This window comes from Prionailurus bengalensis, chromosome B1 (assembly GCF_016509475.1).
Source record: "Prionailurus bengalensis isolate Pbe53 chromosome B1, Fcat_Pben_1.1_paternal_pri, whole genome shotgun sequence".
Classification (NCBI taxonomy): domain Eukaryota; kingdom Metazoa; phylum Chordata; class Mammalia; order Carnivora; family Felidae; genus Prionailurus; species Prionailurus bengalensis.
In genome coordinates this window covers 166,977,674-167,005,265 of record NC_057344.1, presented here as the reverse complement: position 1 = coordinate 167,005,265, position 27,592 = coordinate 166,977,674, and the positions used below count along the sequence as shown (strand labels likewise).

The following is a 27,592-nucleotide window of genomic DNA, read 5'->3' as shown; positions in this document are numbered from 1 at the left end:
AAAATGTTTTAAAAAGAGTGTACAGAAAGTGTTTTATAACTACTGACTGCCATTTTAAAGAATTAATTTGTATTTACCTAACTCACTTCTCTACTTGATTGTAAAACATCCTAAAATGCTTCTTCTGACAGTCTTACAAATTTCAATTCTGAGAGAGTCCAATTAAGTTTTTGTTCTATTTCCTCCAGTTTTAGAACAGTTTTAACTAACAAAAATAATAGAAAATATATTCTGATTGATACTAAAATAGATTTTTTTAATATTACTGTAAATATTAACACGTGTTAATTGCGCAGCTCATGTTAATTTCACCAACATATTCATTTTACGAGTCTGTTATAGAAATGAAGTTATATAAAACATACGAGATTGTATAGGTGTATACCTCTAGCAGAGAATAAGTACTTAGTACTGCGTAGCAATATATAGAGAACATAAACTATAGATAGAACTCTGTTTAGATCTACATTAATTTTAAAAAGTAGTATGCAGAATCAGGATAAAGCTTTAAATACTTTATTTTAGACTATGTCAACTTCCTAAACCCTCTTTTACATTTTTTTTAAGAGAGAGGGAGTAAGCAGGGAAGGGAGAAGAGGGGGAGGGAGGGAGGAATGGCGGGGGGAGAGAGAGAGAGAAAGAATTCTAAGCAGGCTCTCCATTCAGCATGGAACCCAATGCAGGGGTTGATCCCATGATTCAGGGATCACGACCTGAGTCAAAATCAAGAGTCAGATGCTCAACTGACTGAGACACCCAAGCGCCCTTCTTTTGTATTCTTTGTCCAAACTAATGGCTACTGTGTCAATCTCTTCATTACAAACTCAACTACTGAAAATACTTTTAACAACTAAGATTTGAAACAGTCTTTTTTTTTCAATAAAATCATAATTGGAACCTTCAGATAGCTAGAATATCATGTATTCCATTAGTAACAATGGAATCACAAAAGCTGATATTACAAAGTTCCATTACAAACAAATGCTTATACTTCCTTCATCTTTATCCCTCTAGACTACAGAATGAGAAATATGCTTCACAGAAGTTTCCAAATGCAAAGAAAGATCTGGCTATCACTGTATCAGAGGGAGAAGGTAAGGACAATATTAGTTAAAGAAAATTTTCAACAACAACAGAGTCACAAAAACCATTCAGCTGGACTTTTATCAAAGATACAATTAAATTAGAATGCTGTTATCTAGGCATTCTGTCTAACCAAGTTTTTCTATATGCAATTTAGGTATAGAAAATATCCACACAATATTTTCCAAACATTCTATTTCCTAAGAGATTACCTTTTCAGTAATGCCCACTAATGGTTATTTAGTTACCATTCTTTATTGATACTTGAAGGCAGCTGTGAGTTAGTACTAGTAGTCAACCTTAATTGGTTAGAAAAAAATATGAAATTTTATAAATTGTTCCTGGCTTCCAATTAATACTGTATTAATCTTCTCAGGCTGCTATAACAAAATGCCACTCACTGGGTGGCATAAACAATAGAAATTTATTTCTCACAGCTCTAGAGACTGAAGTCCAAGATCAAACTGCTTGCAAATTTGGCTCCTGGTAAGAGCCCTCTCCCTGGCTTGCAGTGTGTCCTAACTCCTTGTGTCCTCACATAGAGTTCTGGTCTCTTCCTCTCCTTATACTAATTATACTTACAATTCTTCTACTTCTTAAATATTTATTTATTTTGAGAGACAGAGAGAGAGTGAGTGAGCAAGAGCAAACAGGGGAGGGGCAGAGAGAGAGGGAAAGAGAACCCCAAGCAGGCTCCGCACTGTCAGCTCAGAAACTGATGTGAGGCTAGATCTCAGAAACCATGAGATCATGACTTCAGCCTGAAATCAAGAGTCTGACGCTTAACCAACTGGGCCACCCAGGCGCACCAATAATTCTTATACTTCTGATGCTAATCCCATTATGAAGGTCCCTTCCACTCTCATGACCTCATCTAAACTTTACCTCTCCAAACCTCCATCTTCTAATACCTTCACATTAGAAGTTGGGGTTGCAACAACTGAATTTGGGGGAAAACAGTCCATAGCACATACTTTGCAATTGTATCTAATTTGAAGTCAACACAGAACCTTAAACCTATTTCTGAAGTATCATCTCATTACAAAAAGTGTCACTCTGCATCATTTTCTTGAATATTTTAGAATGTCCACATAAACTAGTGTGCATCAGACTCATGTAGGGGAGCATGTGCAACATAAAAATAAGATCCAGCCCAAACATGCAAGTGTAAGATATAAATTAATAAAACAATTACCCTTTTTTTATAGATGAAAACTGTTAGCAGGAAAAAAAAAAAAACAATCTCTTCCTGTACTGATAATCTAAGGAGGATACTGGAAAGCTAAAACAAAAAACTCCTTAAATCCAACTCCTTTGCAAATTCATAACTAATTCTTGATTATTATATTCCCCTGATCTCTTGTGGAAATGTAATGCAATCTTCCATTCATATTCATTACATATTAATGGCCCACTATAATCATACATTTGTTTATAAAAATCAGGAGTACATAATTTTGCAACAGGATTCATCATCAGGATGAGATGAGGCTCTTAGAAAAGTAATGACAAATATCCATGAAGGGATTTTTGTAACATTTCTGCTTTACGTGTTCTTACACTATCTCATGTTGTTTGTTACCACAATTCAGAAACACCAAAGAGCAAGGTAGGATTTAAAAAAGGACAAGAAAAATAATGAACTATAAAACAGATTTACAAGCGAATAAAGAAAAAATCAGAACTATTACACTTCAAAAGACTGAGGCTGAAAACCTGAAATAACTGTAAACAAAGAAGACATGGACAAGGTGAGCATGAGTATTTACTGAATCCTAGATGCCTAGAACATAAATCTAGGAAACAATATATTCTTTGAAAATATACTACTGTTTCTGAGATGAAGCAAGCAGCATCCCCACCATAAGCAAAATAGTTTCAAGAAACATTCAGGTGAATTTATATGTTCTAGATAAGCATCAAATTTTGAAGGAGAATCAAAAGGTGTTTAGGTTCATCCCTATTCTATAGCACTTGAAATCATGCCAAATAATTATGTGGCCTCAGAGGCAACACTTTCAAAGTAAAAACAACAACAAAAAAAATCATGAAGAAACTACTTATATGTCTTACACTGAAAATAATTTAGAACATCTGTAATATTTTAGGTGACCTATTTCATGTATCAGATATATAAAATGCATACAGATAGATATATACATAGACATAGACATGGATATGGATATGGATATGGATATATATCTATTTCAGAAAACCACTGTCAAATTTCATTAGCTGAGGTAGTTATTATTCCTTATTAGATGAAGAGTACAGACGGAGCATGGTCACAGAAGCCAAAATACTTGTTATCTATGTTAGTTGTTCTTTGTTTTTTCAGGAAGACTGGACTTGTGTCACTGAAAAGTATTTAATTCTCTATCAGACCCTGTGGTCATGCATCAAAGCACAATGTGGTCCATTAATCCTGGGTAGAGTAAAATTATGGAGTATTTTGTGATGGCACAAACATGTCTAGATGCCTTACTGGTATTTATAGCTTCTCTCAAGTGTGTGGGAGACTGGAGAGGGTCAGTCCTTATTATTTAAACCTGGGTCACTGGCAGCATTCCTCTCATTCATCTTCTGGGAAAATCCTGCGTGTCACAGTTAGAAGAAATGATAATGTACTCAAATATCTTTCTGTAGCTTATCCTAAGATATGAGAATACTAAATGGCATTTGGATTTGGCTCAATCCCAGACATTTTATTCCACATTGATTTTCCCTTTCCTGGAGCTTTTTTTCATTTCAAAATCTGCACCAAAAAAAAAAAACCTCAAGATCAAACCCTGAAATCAATGCCAATGTCCCTGGACTTTCTTTTTTGACTCAGGTTCTTGAGCACTTCTTTTTCAAAACATCTACTGATTATAATTTTTATGCTTTATTTTAAGACCATTTTCTCATTTTAACTCCTTTGAATCTCTGTGATTTTATAAATAGTGCCCTTATTATGGTCTGCTTCTGGCTTTCCTCACAGAATTTGCCGAGAGTCCCAGAGTAGAACAGACTATTTTTGTGTTCTCTTGAGGAGGCCTGTTCCCTGGCCCTCCCTTATTGTGAGTTTGTTCCAGGCTGTCGGCTGTCTGATGTTTTGATGTCTCTCTCCATTAACTAACTCTTGCCTTTGAGCTTCAGTTTCTTGTTTACTGCCTTCCTTGTTACAGCTCTTGGCTTACTGCTTCAGTCTGTGTGTCAATAGAATCCTTGGCAGCTTCCTGTGTCATTTCTTGCCTCTCCTTCTCCACAGATTGCTTTTCACCAATTTGATTTTCCAAAGATAGCCTGTCAACAGTTCAAAGTGTGGATTCTGTCTGTGGTCTCTTAGACTGTGTTCATTTTAATTATTAGTATGAGGCAGCAAGGCTGACACATAAAAGTAAGTGACCACTTATACTGTGTCACTGAAAAAGCACAAGGATTAAGTCCTGTCCAGGGTGCCTAAAATCCCAGATGGCAGATTCATTTCTCCAATTTCCAAAACTTTAATATTCTCAGGAGAACTTTAGCAAATTTCAAATACTCTTTTCTGTCTACCCTTAGGATTTTCTATATAAACTACTATGGCGCTTACCATATTATATATTCTATCTTATACTGCATTATATATTGTAACTAATTTTGCTTCTGTGCCTCCAAGAAGACTGTAAGCCATCTGCATAGGAATAGTATTCCAATCCTCAGTATTTCGGGTAGCACATGGTGACAGGTCTAACTACACAATTGTGGAGCTGATAAACATGAAATATAGGTGGAAAGGTGAGAAAATTCCAATGTATTTACTTTTTTTCTTCTTTTCATAAACTTTATACTCAACGTGAAGCTCGAACTCACAACCAGCAGATGAAGAGTCACATGCTCTACTGACTGAGCCAGCCAGGTGTCCCTAAAGGCTCTATGCATTTATTTTAACTGCAGTGCTAATAAGTACCAGTTAGAGAACTGAGTCAGTGGCTACAACAGAAAATCTAAATAACAATGGCTGATGCAGCATGGTGGATTTTTCTCATGCAATGAGAATTCTATAGGAAGCACATTACTGGTATAGTTTTGGAAGTTCAAGGATGCCATGTCTAAAAATATCAATAATACTCCTGGTCTTAAGGTTACAAGGTGGCTGCTCCACTTCCTGTCATCATGTGAATGAGAAAGAAAGAATGGGCCAGAAGGGGGACAAAGCAACATCTGTATCAAGAAAGCAAAACCTTTCCAGATTATATCATCAGATTTTTGGTTATATTTCACTAGACAGAATTACAGGAGACTGTTCCTCAAAACACCAAAAAGGATGAGAAGGGGGGGGGGGGTGGCTTGTATTTTTTTTTTCTTCTTTTTTGCCTTTGTTTGCCTGCAATACTGGAACTCCATAAGTAAGAGGGAGAGGAGAAAAAATATTGAGTAAGTCACAGGAAACCTCTGTCAGAAGGGTATTGATGAGTATATAGGTGCCAGGAGAGAGTCAATGTAAATAAAAGAGAGAGCACATGAAATCAACTGATGGCTGCTTCTCCATCCTGTCCAGTAATGGAGGACAGGAGTCAAGCATTTTGATTTATAAGCTTTAAAGCCCTACTGAGGCATAAGTTTCAAGGGAATCCTAACATAATGTCTTTCTATTTTTCATTCAGCTCTTCATGGGATTCATAAATAAAGTTTTCCTGGAGCGCCTGGGTGGCTCAGTTGGTTAAGCGTCCGACTTCAGCTCAGGTCATGATCTCACAGTCTGTGAGTTTGAGCCCCACATCAGGCTTTGCGCTAACAGCTCAGAGCCTGGAGCCTGCTTCAGATTCTGTGTCTCCCTCTCCCTCTGTCCCTTCCCCGCTCATGCTCTGTCTCTCTCTGTCTCAAAAATAAATAAAAACATTAAATAAATAAATAAATAAATAAATAAATAAATAAATAAATAAAGTTTTCCTGAGCACCTTCTATTTATCTGGCACTGTGATACATTGAGTAAAATTATGTAATAATTGTCTTCAAGCTGCCAACTTTAATTAAAATGAACTTTTCAATATCAGTAGTGAGCACAGGGTCATGCAGTGGTCCACTGAAGAGGCACTTAACTCAAAATGGATCTGTGCTTGTAGAGTAGGAGTTTAGTCAGAGAAGAACTGCTACAGAAGGAGAAAGTGAAGCTCGCCAATTGACGTGCAGAAGGGACTGCTGGCATAGAGTATTAGTGCATAAAGGCCCAGGAAGGCAAGACAAGTAAAAAGTATTCTGGGATTTGCAATTATTTTTTTAGTGGTGCAAAGCACAGAATTCAAAGGGTGAGGACAATGGTAGTGAGAGAAATTAGAAAGAGAGGTATGTAAGAAACGATGGGTGTTTTTACACAATGAGACACTAAACCATTTTAAGCTGATACTAGTTTCATGCTTTAGGAAAGTTATCCTGATTCTACTGAAGACAGTTTACTGGAAACAGATAATACTGGAAAGAGGGAATTCAGTTAAAGGACTATTCTAATTGTTCAAGTGAAAAATATGAAAGCCCATCTCAAAACAATGCCAGAGGAATTGGGAAAAAAAGGATACTGATTCTAAAGACATTAAACAAGTCAAAGCCAAAAACACATTCACCAAATGCTGTGTGTGCATGTGTTCATGGCAAGGGGTGGAGGGCAGGCAGGAAAAACAAGTATAGAGGTAGGGCAGAAATGAGGGTAGAAAAATAAGACAACTTCCATTTCTTCACTCATTCACCAATTCAATAATAATGACTGAGCCAATTTTCCTAAAGATAGCATATGTTTGGGCTAAGACAAAATAAAAATATACACACCTCTTCATATCAATGTCTATACATCTGACACAAGCACAACTTGAGACCACCTCACCAAGAAAACAGTCATTCAGCCACTGAGAAACCTAACAATGTGCTCTTGAATCATGGATAAACAGCCTACTTCCTAAAGTAAATCTCAAAGGCCAAGGGAATAATATAAAACACCAGATATTATTAAACAAAACACAGTCCTGATCAATACCATGTTTCCATAGTGAGTTACTTAAGGAGCCTTCAAAACAACTTATTACGGAAATGAGACTCTTATGCTTTGGCTTTCTCTCTCACTCTGACCTTTTTTTTTTTTTTTCCTTCCCCTCCCCTATGGGTTTCTGTTAAGTTTCTCAGGATCCACATAAGAGTGAAAACATATGGTATCTGTCTTTCTCTGTATGGCTTATTTCACTAAGAGACTCTTAAAAACTGAGAACAAACTGAGGGTTGATGGGGGGTGGGAGGGAGGGGAGGGTAGGTGATGGGTATTGAAGAGGGCATCTTTTGGGATGAGCACTGAGTGTTGTATGGACTAATTTGACAATAAATTTCATATATTAAAAAATAATAATAAAAAATAAAATTAAAAAAAGGAAATAAGAACTTATTAAACTGGCCTCTGTAGCAATTAAAAATAAAATCTATTATCTAAAATATCAGGTAAAAATTATTAAACCATAAGGAAAACGATGCAGGCTTCACAAAGCCAATCCATACCTAAATAGAATAGCAAGACACATAGGAATAGATTACAGTCCCAGGTCCAGAGAAAACCAACACAAGTGGTGCGTTGGAAGCGTGCAACAGTTTCTAAAATTAGCATTCTATTATCCTGCCTTTATATTATGCATTAAAGGTGCCTTAAGGTTCACTAACCCAATAGGCCTTGTCACTGCTGTTACCAGCTCAACCATGCTAATAACAGGGAATCTCTTAATGCATTCTCTGGTTTGAAAAAAAAAATGTATAGAAGAATGAATAATGTCCAAAGTAATTCTGGCTTCCAGACAAGAAGAGCATCCATATTAAAGAATCCATCTCTTGTTTTTCAAAAGATTTCTCTCCTCTGCGTTTATGCCTTGGGAGACTATTTGACCTTAAGGACAATGAAATCAACAAATTAGCAGAAATGAATGTGATTAAAACAAATGCATAGCATAGTGGTTGTAAGCTCACTTTTAAGTCAAAAAGATCTGTATTAGAATTTCCTAGCCTCTCTAAGTTTCATTAATAATATAGACATAATAGCATCTAGTTCACAGAATTACTGTGAGAAATAAATGCTTACAAGGCACCCAGTTCCATATCTGGCATAAATAAGTCTTAAATAGATATCAACATAAAAGATGGGTTAACGGCATCTTGGGAAGTAGTGATTTGCATTTCTCTTTTACAGGAGATGAGACTGAGGCTCTGAGAGGGTCAGTGACTTGTCCAAGGTCACGATGCTAGTAAATATCAGAACAAGGATTCAAGTACAGATCAACTGTGGTATACAGCAGATTGCTCTGATTTTTTTTATTCTACATTTTAGAAGATATCCTTTCAAAAAGCCAGGACTTGACATAAATACGGTGCTGAGGTTATGGCTTCAGAATTAAATCAAAGACGGAAAAGGAACATACAGAATAAAATAAGAGCAAAAGCAGTCTACTGCAAAAAGCTCGTACTACAGCCCTGGACATGATCAAGTTTAGAACACAGAACCTGTGAGAAATGGTTAAAACAATCAAGATAATTTAGTCTGGAGAAGAGACAATAGGAGAAAATATAACTGCAACTATCAAATTTACAGAAATGTAATTTAAAAGATTATACATACTTTCAGTCTGCAAGGATGGTTTAACTATTTCCAAAAAACTAAAAATTAAAAGTAACAAAAAAATGAGTTTTTTGTTGTCAATTTTGAGTAAGAGTTTGTGCTGGTGGGAGTGATTTCAAGGGATAGATGAGAGCTCTATATATGATTCACGGATGAAATACTATGTTTATATTTGCAAGTTCTGTAGCTATTGGGGAGCTGCTGGATTTTAAGGGAATATTAAAACCTAGATTATCTTTCACATGATTTACATTTCAAAAACAAAATGTATGTCTGAATTTTCATGTTTAAGTATTAAAATACCCATGAGTTTACCAAAAAGAAACTGCTCATAGCAATTTTCCACTTAACAAAGTTATTACCAGCAAAGAATTTGATTAGTATGTAAAAATTTATCTCACTATATAATTTCACACTTACTAAATGATATATTACTTGTCATTATCTTGAGATGAAGATGTTTAGGGACTAGATATTTCCAAATTCTACTTTCAAACTGACCACTGACTCCAGATATAACCATAAATTAGGGCAAGAAAAAAATCAAATGCATATTTCTAGACAGTTACACACCATACTGACCAAATCAACCTAGTTGATAGCGAACTATCACCATCTAATAGCGAACAGAGTTTTAAAAAATAATGTATAAATTTCTCATGAATCTATAATTACATAACCACACCAGGGGGCGCTCTTAACACTGAAATGATGGATGACATATTTTAAAACACATGGTGGTCTCAGTTGGCCAAAATGAGATTTTTTTCTAGGCATATAGTACTTGCAACAAGTGCTTATCTCTTGAAAATGTTTTCTGGCAACACACACATTTTTTTTTTTTTTACATCCAAAATGTTTGTGTTGTTAAGACTATCAAGTTAGTCTACCAAGGAAAACATTTTCTGCTGATACGAAACATCTTATTTTGGAAACATTTGTCTAGTTAGACTGGCATCTGTCTCTTATTCTTTCTGTGGTTATGCAGGTTCTCAATAGTCAACAAACTGCTTAAGAGTTCATAAAACTTTAAAAATGGTTTCACTGCCCACTTTATTTTTTACAAAATCCCCATCTAGTTTCCCCCTTCCCACCACAAAAAAAGAGGTCATCTAAAATTGACATACAGCAAAATTCTAATCTGGGCAGCATGGGACTTTTCCATATTTTCTCATTACCTGGTAAGAACGTTGAAGCCCAGACGCTCTTCTCAGGAAGTTCAAGATTCAGACTCCTAAAAATACAATTAGAAAATCAGTGTGAGGCTTCAAGAAAATAGAAAGAGGCAAAAAGTAAGTTTGGGTTATGTTACCCAGAGAAAATCACCATTTACTACTCTATCAATAGTAAACATTTTTATACAAATGACATCTGATTAAATAAGCTTTAAGACACAACTTAAAGTTGAATCACAAAGTTTGTGAAAGAAAGAGGACATAGCTACCGGTCTTCCAATGTAGTAGAGAGAGTTGTAAACTTTTCTCAACCTATGTAGTTGAGATCACCCCCTTTTTTTACCAGCTGCCTCCCTGACTCATCATCTACCTGTGCCTAAACTGGAAGAGTTCTGGGCAAGGTTAACAGAGTATGAATGAAGAGAAGGTTGTTACCACAAATGCTAAGTTCAAGGACACATGAATGGACCTATCTACTGTTTGCACCCTACATGAAATTCATCAGAATACTAATATTTCAAATCCTATTGACAATACCAAATTTTTCATTCTAGAACAAAAGTAAGGATTTAAAGTAAAAATACCTGGAGACTAAAGATAAATTTATTCATTACTTTGGATCAAAGTATATGTGAATGATGGGAAGTCCTACCTACCCAGAAGTAGATTTTAATATAATTTTTGAGTATATGGAGGGGATGGAAATAAAAAAACAACACAGGACTGGGGTGTCTGGATGACTCACTAGGTTAAGCACCTGACTTCAGCCCAGGTCATAATTTCGCAAGTTCATGGGTTTGAGCCCCACACTGGGCTCTCTGCTGTCAGTACAGAGCCCACTTTGGATCCTCTGTCCGCCCTCTCTCTGCCTGCCCCCTCTGGAAAATAAACAAACATTAAAAAAATTAAAAAAAAAAAAAAAAAAAGAACACAGGACGAAAAGAGATCAGGCTATGAAGGAAAGAACCCTCCAGAAAGAAGTACGTTTGGAGTCAGGTGACCACTTTTACCTACGTTACTCCCTCTTGATGAGTGAAAGAAACAATTACTGTTGACCAAGACAAAGGAAGCCTTGTTTGGTAAGAGGGAACAGCTGACACGAACCAATCTGGCATATGGTAAAGCCACATGATTTTCCATCAACAGCAAAGTTAAAAAGCAGTGGTATTTGGGGTTCCATGTGGTCCATCCTGTTAGAAGCGGGCCCTTAGTTACTAGAAAATGAAGAGTTTATTCCCCACTAAACTGGAATGGTTGCCAGAGAGCCACCAAGTGACCTATAGTTTAAATAAGGTTCTAGTGCCACCTGAAGATAAGGATAATAGCCAAAAAATGACAAATTTGTAAAATAGTTTGATGAAACGGCTGGTGGGTATGAGAGAATGGAAACAGTTAAGGATGTCACAAAGCTTTTTTTATCTAAGCAAATGAAAGGATAGAGCTGCCATTTAGTGGGACCGGGAAACAGTAAGAAAAGCAGTTACTAGAGGAAATAATTATTTTGACTTTGGATATGTAAATTTTTATATGTCTGTCAGACAGACTCATGAGGAGCAATATAAAGTAAGCAGTTAACCAAATCAGTGTAGAGTTTAGAGGAGACCAAGCTCTCAACTATAAACCAAGGTGGTTTTTTTTTTCACTCACTGACAATATCTAAAGCCATGATATATAAAAGGAAGTGGGTGCAGACAGAGGAAAGAGAGGACAGAGACAGAGACTAGCCAGGAACATGGTAGACTCCAGTGGCTCCATCATCCGTGCCTCTTGGTGGTCATGCCCTTGTATGATTTTCATTCCTTAGAATGTGGACAGGACCTCTAACTTGTTTCTAACTCGATACATGAGACAGGGTGTATATGAATTATACTGTGTGATTACATTGTCACATTATGTAAGATTATAGCAGATTTTCCCTCTGCTAGCTTACTTTTATGAAGCAAACAGCCATGCTGAGGAACCACTTGGCAAAGAAACGAGTGTGGCCTATAAAAACTGAGGGAAGCCTCTAGCTGGCATCTTGTAAGGTCTCCAGCCACCAGCCAACAAGAAAATGAAGCCCTCACTGTCACAGTCTCAAGGAAGTAAATTCTGCCAACAATTTGAGTAAACTTGGAAATAAATCCTTCTCTAGTCAAGCATTCAGATGCTACCTCAAGCACCAGATGACACTTTGACTGTAGTCTTGCAGAAGACCTAGTTAGGGTGTGCTCAGACTTCTCACCCAAAGAAACAGAGATAATGTGTGTGGTTTTAAACCACTAATTTTGTGGTGATTTCTTATACACCAAGAGCAAAGTAATGCAAGCCTTGAGTTACTACAACATTTAGAGGTGAGGAGATATGAAAGAGCCAGGGAAAAAAGGCCAAATAAAAGAGGCCAGTGAGGTAGGAGGAAAACCAACAGAAAAGCATTTCTTCAAGAGGCTTATCCCCAGCTTCCTCAGAGAAATCTGAGACAAAGAGCAATGGGACAGGTGAGTCTGCTGTCCTACTGGAGGCTCACAGGTAATCGCCATTGAAAGGGACACAAGAAGCCAGGTGCTACTTGGCTCTAGCCTCTTTCTGAGGAGAAAATGGTAAAACGCACTACCAAATAAATGAAATGAAATTCAGTCTTAACAGTCTCCCCAGAAGACCCAATTAGTGCCAGGGTTGTGCTACTTTGCTGCTTGTAAGACTTTGAAAGTTGGTATTTCAAAACTGGCTAACACTTAATACCAATCAATGTCAGCTCATTTTAATTACTAAGTAGCTCACATAACCTATTTTTAAACTTTGCATTGTTATTAGACATGCTTAGATTGGCTTGTAATTTATTTTTTTAATCAATACAACCAAATCTAATGAACATGTATTATGTGCAAGGCCCTGAATTAACAGCTATAGTCAGTGAAATGAGATGCCCTCCTGCTTTTGTATACGTATGGTTTGCACACTCCTACTGAGTATAGAGCACTGGCACACAGTGTGTAAGTTGTATGCACATTCCTACTACGTATAGAGCACTGACACATAGTGTAATTTGTATGCACACCCCTACTATGGATAGAGCACTGGCACACACTATAATTCACATGCACACTCCTACTACGTACAGAGCAGTGGCACACAAAGGCTATGATGTGCCCTAATATGATTAGTATTCAGCTTTTATCTATATTTATCTATAGCTGGCATTCCATTTTCTATAATGCTTTGAAAGCAATTTCTCCTCTATTTATTAATTCAGTGAAGATGTATTGAGCACTTACTAAAGTATACAAAGGGGCAAACTGGATTAACGAGTATTCACAATTCCTTCTGTAAGAATGGTACTATCCAAAATGTGTTTCATTTATGTCCTCAATATTCTTTACTTGTGTATATGTGTATCTATCGACATTTACTCTGCCTAGCTTATAGTATATTTGTCTATATACACCTTGCCTATCTATATATACACTATATAGTATGTGTGTGTATATGCTATACATTTATAGTTTATTTGCCTATATACACCCTGCCTAACCTAGCAATACAACTCTGTCCCTTGCAACCATCCGTTTTTCCCCAGGTTTTGTTCTATCATCAAGCCCCAAAGATTAAATCATTATGGTCCAGTCTGTTCAACTTAGCAGTCTTTGTTATTCTCAATAATATACTTGGCACTCTTAGGCAAGGGGAAATGTAAGACTAGATCATGTCATGAAGGAGTTTTCAACCTGTTTTTTGTTTTTTTTTTTTTTAATTTTTTTTTTTCAACGTTTTTTATTTATTTTTGGGACAGAGAGAGACAGAGCATGAACGGGGGAGGGGCAGAGAGAGAGGGAGACACAGAATCAGAAACAGGCTCCAGGCTCCGAGCCATCAGCCCAGAGCCCGATGCGGGGCTCGAACTCACAGACCGCGAGATCGTGACCTGGCTGAAGTCGGACACTTAACCGACTGCGCCACCCAGGCGCCCCTCAACCTGTTTTTTTAATGACAGCTTTCCTATTCTCCTTTTTTTCTGCCTATCCTCACCTGAAATGTAAGCTTCTCCTTAGGAGAGATTCCTATTAACTTTTTACTAATAGACCTTTTAGCACATAGTATGTGATTGATAAGCATTACTTAGCTGATTAGCTACTTTCCAAAATGATTGAGGTGGCCTGCGTGAAAACAGAAATATATACTTAGACAAAAACATGTAAATACACTGTTGGATAAACATACACAAACTATAGCTAAATAAAAAGGGGCTGCAAACTGTTTAAACCATACTTTTCGCTCAATAATTTGTTTAATAATTTGGACACAATAACTATTTTAAAAAATATTCATGTATAACTATATTTAAAAATTAAATCTAGGTCTCTGCTTTCCCACAGCTATTACAAACAGAGAAATACAGATTTTTGTAACCTTATTTCCAACAAAAGAAAATATTTCATTTTATTAAAAAACAAACAAAATATTTTTCCTGGGTGGTAAATTCTAAGTATTTATTACAAGGATCATTAAGGAAAAAATCAGAGCACATATCTCCCTTAATGGTCTTAAGCAAGATGGAAAAATTGACTGGAAATTGTTAAAATTAAAGTGTTGCACTGAACAAGATATACGGCTCCATCCAGAATTTATACTGTGATTCTACTACCACTCTTTGTGTTACTGATGCATATATCAGTCGATAATTATTTTTTAGGACAATTTGGTAAGCATTTTGAAGACCAGAAAAAGTCTGCTAAATGAACATAAATTTCTTGTACTTTCCAAAATACACAACGTATCCACACTGTATTGATAACTCACATGAAAAACATACCTCAATATTAATATCTATTTCCCACTTCCCAAAGGGTAAGGCTTTACTTCATTTTCATGTACAGTACCATATGAAGTTATGTGAACACAATTTTGGCCTGTAAAGCACTGCAAAATGTAAACTGATTACTAACACTGTAAAGAAGTATAGTTATTTACCAGTGTTATACAAGTGAGAACAAATCGTTACTCTAGAAAGGCCTAAAACATAGCCTGCCAATACTATAGCAAGCTGCTGAAGCCATTACCTCTGATGAATAAGGGATAATGTGTATCACATGTCCATGCACCTACAGAATCATAACTCACCAGAGCTAGGATAGGCATCTAATCCAAGGGTAGTGAATCCATTAGGTTGGCTTGTGATATTAGATGAGGGCTTGTCCAACTAGAAAAAAATTACTGGTGGCAATCTATTTCTTTCTCTTTGAATCTGAACTAAGTAATGCCAAGAAAATTAAGGAGTGATAGAATTGATAAAGGACACAAGTTATTTGGGGATATATGTGCAGAGGACTATAACAGAGTTGCCATCAGAGGTGTTTTGGCCCATGATAGGATCCAAGATGGTAAGTGGTCTCTGAAGAGTACTGACTTTGCAGTTCAATACAAATCAAACTGTATTCAAATAAGAAAAGTTTATCTTTTTCCCCAGCTTTACTGAGATATAATTAACATATAACACTGTGTAAGCTAAAGGTATATAAGTTGGTGATTTGATATACATATGTACAGTGAAATTGTTACCAAGATAAAGCCAGTTAACACAACCATCACTTCACATAGTTAATAACATTTTGTGTGTGTGGAGAAATTTGGGGTGGGGAGAACACTTGAGATCTACTCTCCCAGCAATTTTCAAGCAAACAATACAGTATTGTTAACTACAGTCACCATGCTATGTTTTAGATCTGTCGAACTTACTCATCCTACACCTGGAAGTGTGTACCCTTTGACCACCATCACCCACCCCTCTCCCCACATCCCACACCAGCAACAACCACCGACTCTATGTTTCTGTAAGTTCAGGTTTATTTTAGAATCCATATATAAGTGAGATCATACGGTATTTGTCTTTCTGTCTGACTTACTCAATTTAGCATATTGCCCTCAAGGTCCATCCATGTTGCTGAAATGGCAGGATTGCTTTCCTTTTTATGGGTAAATAGTATTTTATTTATTATACCATATATATATATATATATTATACCACATACTATATATTATACCATATATATATTTTACCATATGGTATACCATATTATACCATATACTATATATATTATACCATACCATATACCATTATACCATATACCATATATTATACCATTATATCATATACCATATATACATGCACACACACCATATTTTCACGATCCATTTATCTATCAACGGACACTTAAACTTGTTTCCGTATCTTGGCTTTTGTAAATAATGCTTCAACAAACGTGGGAGTAAAGATATCTCTTCCTATGGAAATGACTACATTCCTTCAGAGTATATACCTAGAAGTGGGACTGCTGAATCACAAGGTAGTTCTATTTTTAATTTTTTGAGTAACCTCAATACTATTTTCCACAGTGGTTACACCGACTTACATTCCCACCAACAGTGCACAAGGGTTCCCTTTTCTCCACACCCTCTTATGATACTCACTTTTATTGTGAAGAGAGGCTTTCAGGAACCTAATCCTGTATTTATCTTAGGAACAATGGTTTGGTATTCTCTAGCTCAGTGTTTGTGGTGACTTCACAGATCATAACTATTGTAAGTAACAAGAATAGACTGTATATTTTTTTAGTATAGTTGCCATACAATGTTACATTAATTCAGGTATACAACATAGTGATTCAACAACCTATACCTTATGCTATGCTCACCACAAGCGGAGCCACCATCTGTCACCATACCACAGTATTACAATACCACCAACTGTATTCTCTATGCTGTGCCTTTTATTCCTGTGAATTATTTATTCCATAACTGGAAGTCTGTATCTCCTACTCCTCTTCACCCACTCTGACTATCCCCACATACCCTGAATCTACCTGAATATATATTAAAGTTTTATAATGTATATGATTGTCAAATCACTATACTGTACACCTGAAACTAATATATTATAATTATATGTCAACCAAACTTAGAAAGAAAGAAAGAAAGAAAGAAAGAAAGAAAGAAAGAAAAGAAAGCACTAGATTTCTGAGTACCAGAGGCTTTTGTTAATAGTTTACACGGTTCCAAGCATGATACAATGGGTGTTTTCTCAACCCATGTCTGATTTGCTTCACTCCTTTTCCATGGTTCTTTCATTGTCTCTAGTATCTTACAAAACTATGTGGTTAAGTTATTTCTATACCTTTTGGGGTTTCTGACATGGATTTTTGTTCTAAACTTTCTATTATTTTTTTTCTTTCAAAAGTGTTTCATGATATTATTAAAATGATATATATCAGTTAAATGAAAAAAAAAACCCACAATGAGTTTATATTGATACCTTTGATTCCAATCCAATATCACAGGAGTCATTTTAGCCTTCCCCTCTTTCCTTATTTAAACCTCTTTCTGCAATAGTGAGAAAACCCAGGTCTCATTATCTAAAGTTTATTTGTCCAATTCTAGTATATACATAAAAATTTTAGTGTGTATAATATGTATATAAAATATATGCCTTGCTATTCCAATCATGTTAGAAACACTTTTACTAATTAAATCACAGCATTTATATACATTTTTTTTCTCTTTGGCTATACAATATCCAGTTAAGATTCTGTTTTCCACAATAATTTTGGTTATTTTCTTCCCTATTCTCTTCAATGTGGTTATATTACTCTTTTGTAATATAGTTAGATTTATTTTTTAGTTTATATCCTATTTTGGCTTCTCCCTACTTTCTCATTTAATTTTATATTTGTTTATATTGGGGATATGTAAAATCTTACTATTATTCCAAGAGTCAGAATTGTACAAAAAGATATGCCAATAGAAGGGTCATTAATGGTGTATTTTAAATCAATTGACTCTAATTTACAAGTCATGAACTTAAATGTTTTCCACTTCAATTCTAGAACCTGTATTTGCTACATGCAGTTCTATATAACTACAGATTTTCACACAGGTAGGATGAGAAAATCTAAAAGCAAAAGAATCAAATATCTTTCTTGTAGACAGTTCAAGTGAACTCAGCTTCTTTAAAATTATTTTAATCAGAACAAAATATTTTAACTCTATAAATTAAAGCAACAAGATATACTGAGTAGAGTGTAATTTTTAAGTTAGATTTACTAATTAACTTTTAGTGACTCTTAATCCTTTGAGATTGAACAAATACAGTACAATGTATATAAATACATGCACCAACATATATTAACATACTGTTTTTAGAGCTTTCACATTTATTTACCTTAGTTACTGGCTACCTAACACACTGAGTTTTAAAAAAATGTTACAGAAGTTAGTAAAACCTCTAAAATAAAATTACTCAAGGTATTTCTCCTTACAGACTACATGAAAGGAACTCTTAGTATGAATCCCACAAAAGGTCAAGATAGCTGACAGACTTGAGAATATGAATAAGTAAATTCTACAGTTGCTCTATCCAAGACAGTAGCCACTAGCTATAAAGAGTTATTGAAACTGAAATAGAAATTAGTTAAAATATAATAACTGCCATTTGACAGGTCAGACATTTCTATCATTCCAGAATGTCTGGAATGTTTCTATCATTCCAGAATGTTCTATCGGACAGCACTGTTCTACTCTATAAGTTCCATGAGGCTACAGGCTAGTTTCCTGGGGCTGGCATATAATAGCCACTCAAAACATATTTGTGAAAGCAATGACTAAATGCAAAATATCAGGAACAAAATAAAGCAACAAGTAACAAGAGGTATTTATTACAGAAATTTTATAATATAAGACAATGAAATTAACTTGTATATCCTACAAAATGCAGTCATCAAAATAATAATATAGTTTTATAATGGAATATTATAAAGCCACTAAAAGGGGTATTTAGAAAAATTAATGACTTGGAAAGACAGTCATGTTCTATAGTTAAGCAAAATAAGCCACAGCAACATTTTAATGGGAAATAAATATGAAACAATAAACACTATAAAGAGAGTGAAACCTAGTTATCAGATTATATTCTAACTTTCGTTTTGTCAATTTATGTTTCCTAAAGTTTTTAAAACAACGTTTTTTAATTTGTCATAGGAAAAATCAAGATTTTTCTTGTTTGTTTCGTAAAGCTTAAACATTTAACTTCAGCCTAGATCTAGGATTTATTCCCAAAGAAATTAACAAGATATACTGATCAAAAATAATTATATAAGTTTTACTTCATTATAAAGAAATAAAGATTTCTATATAAGAGTGTTCAATATTTACTCCTAATAAAATACGAAAAGAGAATAACAAAAATATATGACAATCATCACAGAAGAAAACATAATAAAGCATTAAAACATGCTTTTGAACAATATTAAAAATACAGCAAACTAGACAAGTACATTATGCTACTCTGATTTATGGGTTGAGTGAGAAAACTAAGCTAAAAACTATATAGATAATATGATCCTAAGTTTATTGAACTTAAATAATGTAGAGGCAACAGAAAGGTGTTTAGGCAGTTAAACACATGGACCCAGAGGATAGACAAGTAACTGTTTTAAATGGATTTCTCTGGGTGTTGGGTAACAATTTTTTTCCTCATACTTTTTTTTATAGTTTTAAAATGCTCATCATGAAGTCTGGTTTTGTTTTATAATCATAAAAATAAAATGATATACATACATCCAAGTTCGGAATTATCTGCTCCTCCAAGTTCCTACAGGTCAGTGAGGGATAAAAGCCAGGGAGAGGATATGACTACAGGACCAGGATGGGGTACGATTTCCTTCAAAAGCCCTTGACTAACATCACCTGTCTCAGCTGTACTTCACACACTCACCTCAGCTCAGCACTAGAGGACTGGATATTGACTTTTACTTCTCAGGGCTACCTTATATGGGATTTTATTTGCCATGCTGCCCCTTTGTTTTATTCCTCAACTGCAAAGTCTGGTTTCCACTCCTTTAGTCTCCTCTCATAGTGCACTTCATCTAGCACTGGAAGGAGATTTACAAAAAAAAAAAAAAAAAAAGATATTAAATTGAACAAGATATTCTCTCTTGAATAGAAGATGCAGTTTTTCATCCCAGCAGTCTCTCTTTACATAGAAAGGGTAAAATTAATAGTTGAAGACTAAAACTACTTCTAGGGGAAAAGACATTTTTTGAGTAATTGAGAAAAAGCCTTGGGCAAAGCTATTATGACAATTTTTGTGCCCGTCCAAAGTCATCACAGCTGAAGTTTTTATTTTTATTATTTATTTTTATTTTTTAAAGAGGAGAGAATATTTGCAGTGGAAGAAAATCACAACTATAATGACTTCAAAATTTCATAGATAGATGAAATGGTGACTAGGAATAAAAGTAGTTGGAACAATGGTGATATGGTTTGATACAACTAGTAACAAAGGTACAAATCTTTAAATGTAAAAGTTAAAGTTCAAGTGCTCACAGGTAGAAAGACTGAAAATGTTGTCAATATTTTCACGGACATGACAAGTGAAGAACAGAATAGAGAGGACAAGCACACAATGACAAGAAAGGTGGCCTAGTGGTTCAGGGCACAGAAGCTGAAGCCTGACAACAACAGTCAAAATCCCATCTCAGCTATCACGAGCTGTCTAACCTTCAACAAGTTACTTAGCCTTTCTTATACCTCAGATTTCCCTACTATAAAAGGAAGGCAGTAATAATACTTACCCCACACAGCCCTGAGGAGAATAAAATTATACCACATAGTAAGTTTAATAAGTGCTAGCTGATTCGGACTGTGAGGTACTGAATAACTATTTCAGTGGAATCTGTTTTATTTGGCTTACAAACACCATAAAATGCTAATTTCTATTTAAAATTTAAAGACCAGTTTGAACTGAAGTCATGAATACTGGCCTCTAGTTGCAGTTCTTCTACCTGGAAGTGAACTGTGGCCTCACTATTTTCTTTTCTAAGTCCCAGTGGTGTCATGAGGAGGTGTACTGGGGTAAGCTTTACATTCTCTTGCTGCTTTGAAATTCCTATGATCTATATAGCTGGGAGGAAAAAAAAGTGTTTTAATACTGCTGCTTACAAAATATTTTCACAGTAGGAACTGAAATAGTGGAGCATTTCAACATATTTATGTAACAGCTAAATTAAACAAAGAGCGAGTACAATTTCCCAGTGGGAAAGCTACAGAAGTAAAAACTGATCAAAACAAAGAGTTTTCAGAATGTATGCAGTAGTAAAATTTCAGTGCACAGAAGAAAAGCCCTGAAAAACCAATGCTGGTGAGAGCAGAGGAGTAAGAAACAATATAGTAAGCATTTTTTCTCTTTTCCTTCATAGCCTCATAGAGAGGTGGAAGGAATACTGATAACAGATAAATTCCACTATCACAGTTGTATCTTTCAATATCACAATCTAATTTAACGAGTATGTATTATCTTGTAATTAATTTAGTTAGCTTATTAACTATTAAAAGCAGGTGGGGATTTTGAAGAATTTTTAAAAATCTTATGTCTGGCCTCTAAGAGCCTGTATGTATGTATGTATGTATGTATGTGTGTGTGTGTATCTCACAGAATAAGCCTATATATAAGATATGCTATACATAATTTGGTGCATTAAAATATATGGTGTTTTTATGTACCATAGAATAAGATATATATACACAGTTAAAGATAAAAGGTTGAATGCATTCAAGTAGACAAATAAATGACTTAACAGTGGGATCATAAATTCAAATGATTTTCAGGTCCAGGAAGGCCAAGTAAATAAGTACAATGGGCAAAGTAGATACACAGCCAAACTGAAGTATGCTTTCTCAGAAAAGCTGCTCACCAAGTGCCTGTGGACTGCTGCCAATGGGAATGAATGGAGGCCCAGGGTTCCCAGGTCTTCTCATTTTTTAAACAGAAACAAGAATCTAGAGGTGAATGTAAAATCTCTCTCTCTTTCTGTGTGTGTGTGTATGTGTGTGCGTGTGTGTGTTGCAAACCAATTTTAAAACATCGTATAAATCAAGCAGACACATCTCTGAGGCATATGCAGCCTGTGAGCTGCTAGTTCACAATCTTTAGTTTTATTAAGTGCTACAGAAAAAATATTTGTTGACACTTTATAATGCTTCAGATGTTTAACATGCTATAACATTTCTTCTCATAAAAACCTTAATTTATTATACCAATTTTTACAATTTTATGGGAAAATTGAGGATCAGGGAATCTAAATAATGTCTACATAGTGACATATCCAGTAAGTAGAAAATCTGGTTTCAAAACTAGATTTGTCCAACTCCAATGTCCCTTTCTGTTATAAAACTCTATCAAGAAAAAGGATGTGTGAAAAAGAGAACTTTATGTTAGACACGGGATGGTAGGTAAGAGCAACCAAGGGGGTAGATACCAAATGGTTTTAGTTAGAGCCAATTTGTGAATACTGAGGGGAAGGAATGAGCATGGTATTTTTAAAGAACAGCTTGGAAACTGGCCTGGTGACAGTAGATATTTCATACTGGCAAAATCAGGGAAAGTGGATCATATATAAAACATAAATATTTAATTTAACATTTACCACAAAACAGAACATTAAAAGCTAATAAGCTGAAGATACTGCCTTTTTCTATTCATGTTTTAATGGTAATAGTACATTTCCTTAAGCTTATTAGCTTTTATGTACTACCAATGTCAAGCAACAATCAACAACATCCTTTATTGTCTTTACTATTTTCCTAAGAGAAAAAGATTTTGAAAATCATGCTGACACATGTACATGAACAAAATTATCTGATGTACTGTCCTCCTAAATCAGACAACCAAAAGCAACCCCCAAATAAAGTTATTCCCATATTTGAAAAAAAAGTTATGTCCTTTCTAAATGAATTATTCATAAGTTACATTCTTTATGTTCACCTGAAGATACTCAGTTTCCCTTAAAATGTCTTACTGTGACATCCCAGAGAGCATGATCTCATCCTCAAAGGAGTTAAAAAGCTTCCTTGATCATTACAAAGAAAAAAGCTTCCTTGATCACTGCAAAGATCACTGCAAAGAACATAATTTACATTCTTAAATAAATAATTTGCTTAGTTTCAAACTCACAAGAAGACTTTGATTCCTTTAAAAATCTAAATTGTACTATCCCCATTAAAACAGTCTTCTCTTTAATAGGAAAATCAGAAATAATATAAAACATGAGAAAGGAAGTTATTTATCTCACAATCAGCCTTGAAAAACAGACCAGTGTTGCCAGAACCTCTGATGTTTATTTTCTTCAAAAGAAACTGGATTTTTTTAAATGTAAAGTATCTTAATTTTTTTATTTTTTAATTTACATCCAAATTAGTTAGCATATAGTGCAACAATGATTTCCAAAGTAGATTCCTTAATGTCCCTTACCCATTTAGCCCATTCCCCCTCCCATAACCCCTCCAGTAACCCTCTGTTTGTTCTCCATATTTAGGCCTCTTATATTTTGTCCCCCTCCCTGTTTTTATATTATTTTTGTTTCCCTTCCCTTATGTTCATCTGTTTTGTGCCTTAAAGTCCTCATGTGAGTGAAGTAATATGATTTTTGTCTTTCTCTAATTTTCCTTATCATAATACCCTCTAGTTCCATCAATGTAGCTGCAAATGGCAAGATTTCATTCTTTTTGATTGCCGAGTAATCCTCCATTGTGTGTGTGTGTGTATATATATATATATATATATATATATATATATATACACACACACACACACACACACCACATCTTCTCTATCCATTCATCCATCAATGGACATTTGGACTCTTTCTATACTTTGGCTATTGTTGATAGTGCTGCTATAAACATGGGGGTGCATGTGTCCCTTTGAAACAGCATACCTGTATCCCTTGGATAAATACCTAGTAGTGCAATTGCTGGGTTGTAGGGTATTTCCATTTTTAATTTTTTGAGGAACCTCCATACTGTTTTCCAGAGTGGCTGCACCAGCTTGCATTCCCACCAACAATGCAAAAGAGATCCTCTTTCTCCGCATCGTCGCCAACATCTGCTGTTGCCTGAGTTGTTAATGTGCGCTATTCTGACAGGTGTGAGGTGGTATCTTGTTGTGGTTGTGATTTTTATTTCCCTGATGATGAGTGATGTTGAGCATTTTTTCATGTGTCAGTTGGCCACCTGGTTGTCTTCTTTGGAGAAGTGTCTATTCATGTCTTTTGCCCATTTCTTCACTGGATTTATTTGTTTTTTGGGTGTTGAGTTTGATAAGTTCTTTATAGTCTTTGGATACTAACCCATTATCTGATATGTCATTTGCAAATCTTCTCCCATTCTGTTGGTTGCCTTTTAGTTTTGCTGATTGTTTCCTTCCCTGTGCAGAAGCTTTTTATTTTGATGAGGTCCCAATAGTTCATTTTTGCTTTTACTTCTCTTGAGCCTGGAGACGTGTCTAGTAAGAAGTTGCTGTGCCTGAGGTCAAAGAGGTTTTTGCCTGATTCTCATCTAGGATTTTGATAGCTTCCTGTCTTACATTTAGGTCTTTCATCCATTTTGAGTTTATTTTTGTGTATGGTGTAAGAAAGTGGTCCAGTTTCATTCTTCTGCATGTCACTGTCCAGTTTCCCAACATAATTTGCTGAAGATAATTTTTTAAACTTTGGCTGTTTAAAAAAATTTTTACATTTAAAAACTGCAGACCTCCCTCCTCCTTCCCCAGCTTGTAACCTCTAGATAAAGACTACAATAGTGATATAATAGGATTAAAACACAAGGACCTACCCACAAAGACAAAATCTAGTGAAAGATATAGAGATGTTATTAGGCAGTTAAAATGCTGAGATATTAAAACTGTAAAAGATGATTTGAGAACAAGAAATTGGTGGGGTCACTTTCTCAGTCTTAAAGAACAGGGAAGGCCTTCCAAGACCATTAACCTGTACATTGAGACCTAAAGAAAATGTGGGAATTAGCCAGGGCTGGGGACTAAGTGGGAAAGAATGGTGGCAATGTTCAAACAGAAGAAATGGTTTATACAAATGTGAAGAGAAAAGATACTGCTAATTAAATTGGGGAAACATAAATGTCACTCATTGACTTTCTTTACTACATACTTTCCCCCAAATTTCCCAACAAAGTGAAGAAAACATTGTAGCATCACTTATATCTTAGTATACTAACTCAAGCAGTAAGTGAGTGAGTTTCAGGCCACTTTTCATTCATGAAACGATTTGCTCTGCATTAACTACAAGAGAAGGAGGAGGAAATATATAGAGATTATTCTAGTGGTTTAATATACTGCATTTCAAAGTTAAACCTAACCTAATTATTTGGTTTGGTATAGGCTCACACACTCCAGGGGAATACTTAATAATTTCTTGAGGGCAGGAGACTTTTTTCAACAATACAGCTTTATTTCCCCAGCTCAAGATTCTGATGGGTACCATATGCGAGTGTGAGTGACTCTGCGTGCGTGTGTGTGTGTGTGTGTGTGTGTGTGTATGCATGTGTATATTTGTCTGGGTTCCAGGTGTTTTAAAGATTCTCAATGACAGCCCTAGCCTTCTGCAGATGATGGAGAAGTGTCTTATTCTTGAGGCATTTAAAGCTGGAAATAAAGGTAACTAGTCATAATAGTAACTAACATAAAACAGGGTTGACCACTTTCATAAAGCCATTTCAGGGACACCTGGGTGCCTCAGTCAGTTAAGCCTCCAACTTCTGATTTTTGGCTCAGATCATGATCTTATAGCTCATGAGTTTCAGCCCTGCATTGGGCTCTGCACTGACAGTGTGAACCTGCTTGGGTCGGTCTCTCTCTCTCTCTCTCTCTCTCCCCTCTCAAAATAAATAAACTTAAAAAAATCCATTTCATAAACATTAATGAATATTCCTTACCACAACCTTGAGAGATAAATGCTGCTTACCACTCAAAAAAGCTATGTGTGATTTTCCTCTATTTATTTATCCAGTAGCTGGCAGAACTAGAACCTCAAAGTCTGTTGACTTAAGATGGAAAAAATATTCTTTCAGGAATTGTGTGTGGTCCTTAACATTGGATAAGTCTGATGAAAAATGCATGGATAAATGAACAAGCCCTCACCCATGGGCTCCACAATAGGGTTGAGATTGTTGAAATCTCTGTCTCTCGTCCGAAGTATGGTCTCTTCCTGCTATCCATCTTAATACCCAGACCCCAGCCCTACCAAGCATCCTCCTTTCTCTTACTGCCATGGCCACTGGTACAACCTCTTTGATTTATACTCAACCTGACTCAACTGCTCCTTCTATGTCCTCTTTTTTGACTCAGGTTCCTAGCAAAAGAGCACAGATTTAGGACTCTGGGCGAAGTTGGCACAGTAAAAGGAGCCTGACATCACCCTATCCCATTGTTTTCAAAATAGGTATCATTCACATCCAACTCAATAATCCAGAGAACAATCTGAGTACTGGCAGAACAAACTCCACAACCAAATATAAAGAAGCTGCATCTGAAAAGGTAGGAAGTTCAGAAAGGCTGAGGGAGGCTGCCCACAAGAGGGAGGGAACTACTCATGTGGAAAGGGAAGAGAAATGGGATCTTACACCAGAAAGCTCACATGGGGAAGACTAATCCCCATAACATTTGGCTTTAAAAACCAGAGGGGCTGAATTCCATGAGTTCGTAAAACCAGTGGGACTTGGAACCTGGAGCTTTAAAAGTCAGCTGACTCAGCAGTGGGCAAACCAGGGCAAGTGACAGCTGGGTCAGCATCCTTAAGGAGACAGCAGGCTGCACAGAGAGACAACATAAAAATGGCAGGTTACACAGATTATACAATTCTGGGAGCAAATGGGAGACAGATCTATTCCTATTGATGAATGAGTATTTTCCTTTCTCTGAAAATAAGAGAACTGGCAGGCCCCATTTTCCTTTCCCACCCTTTGCCATAAATATACAGACACCTGAAAGAACCAGGGATGTATAGATACTTGATACCTAACCCAATAGCAGGGCACCATACCCACAAGTTCTGAGGGCTCACCCACTCCAAGCTGGCTAGCCTTGGTGACACGCTCTGGGAAAATTTTGTGAAAGCCACACATGTGCCCCACCCAGCTACCAGGTACACAGCTGCCACCAGGCATATCCACCATGCTGGGCCTAGCTAAGTGTCCCCAGGCACTGACCCACACTACACTCAGCCATGCACCCCCGGCTGCTATCATGCACAATGCCCAGCCACAGGGCCAAACCACCACACTGCACCCAGCCACACACCCAAACGCTATCATGCATAGGGCCCGGCCACCATAGTGCTTCAAAGGGGACGGGCACAGGACTAGTAGCCCAGCAAAAATTTTGCTAACACCACTGCCCTGCTCCCAAGTTCCCCAGTGGGCATGTCTCCTCATAACTGGCTTGCCTGGTTCTCACTAACACCTCAGAGCAAGCACAGTTCACAACAGGCCAAGAGTCAGTACAGACAACTGCACTGAAAGGAAAAGTGACTCAGACACAACAGCAAAAGATGAGCAACACACACAGAATACTCTCCTGAAGTGCCAGGTTCTGGTGAACGGGGAACAGGGAATTGCAAGCCACTGAGGGCCTTTTCTTCATTAAAGTCACTACTTTCAATAGCAAAAGACACAGGTGACTTCCTTAAAACAGAAACAGACAGAGAGAGGCAGACAAAATGAGGAGACAGAGAAATTTATTCCAAATGAAAAACAGAACAAGGCCACAGCCAGAATTCTAAGCACAATAGATACAAGTAACATGCCTGATAGAGAATTTAAAACAATAATCATAAGGATTCTCACTGGACTTGAGAAAAGAGTAGAAGAGATGACTGGGACCTATAACACAGAAATAAGGAGTTACATAACCAAG

At 36.1% G+C, this 27,592-nt stretch overlaps 1 protein-coding gene across 2 annotated transcripts in view; it reads right to left on the bottom strand.

Moving 5' to 3' along the window:
• The window catches only part of LOC122478926 (cytochrome c oxidase subunit 7B2, mitochondrial), a 164,948-nt gene that overhangs the window by 94,380 nt on the left and 42,976 nt on the right, over positions 1 to 27,592 (bottom strand). For both annotated transcript variants that reach the window (XM_043572737.1, XM_043572738.1), the window contains exon 2: positions 9,865 to 9,920. The gene's annotated coding sequence lies outside the window, so the exon portion shown is untranslated. The remainder of the gene's footprint in view (positions 1 to 9,864; positions 9,921 to 27,592) is intronic.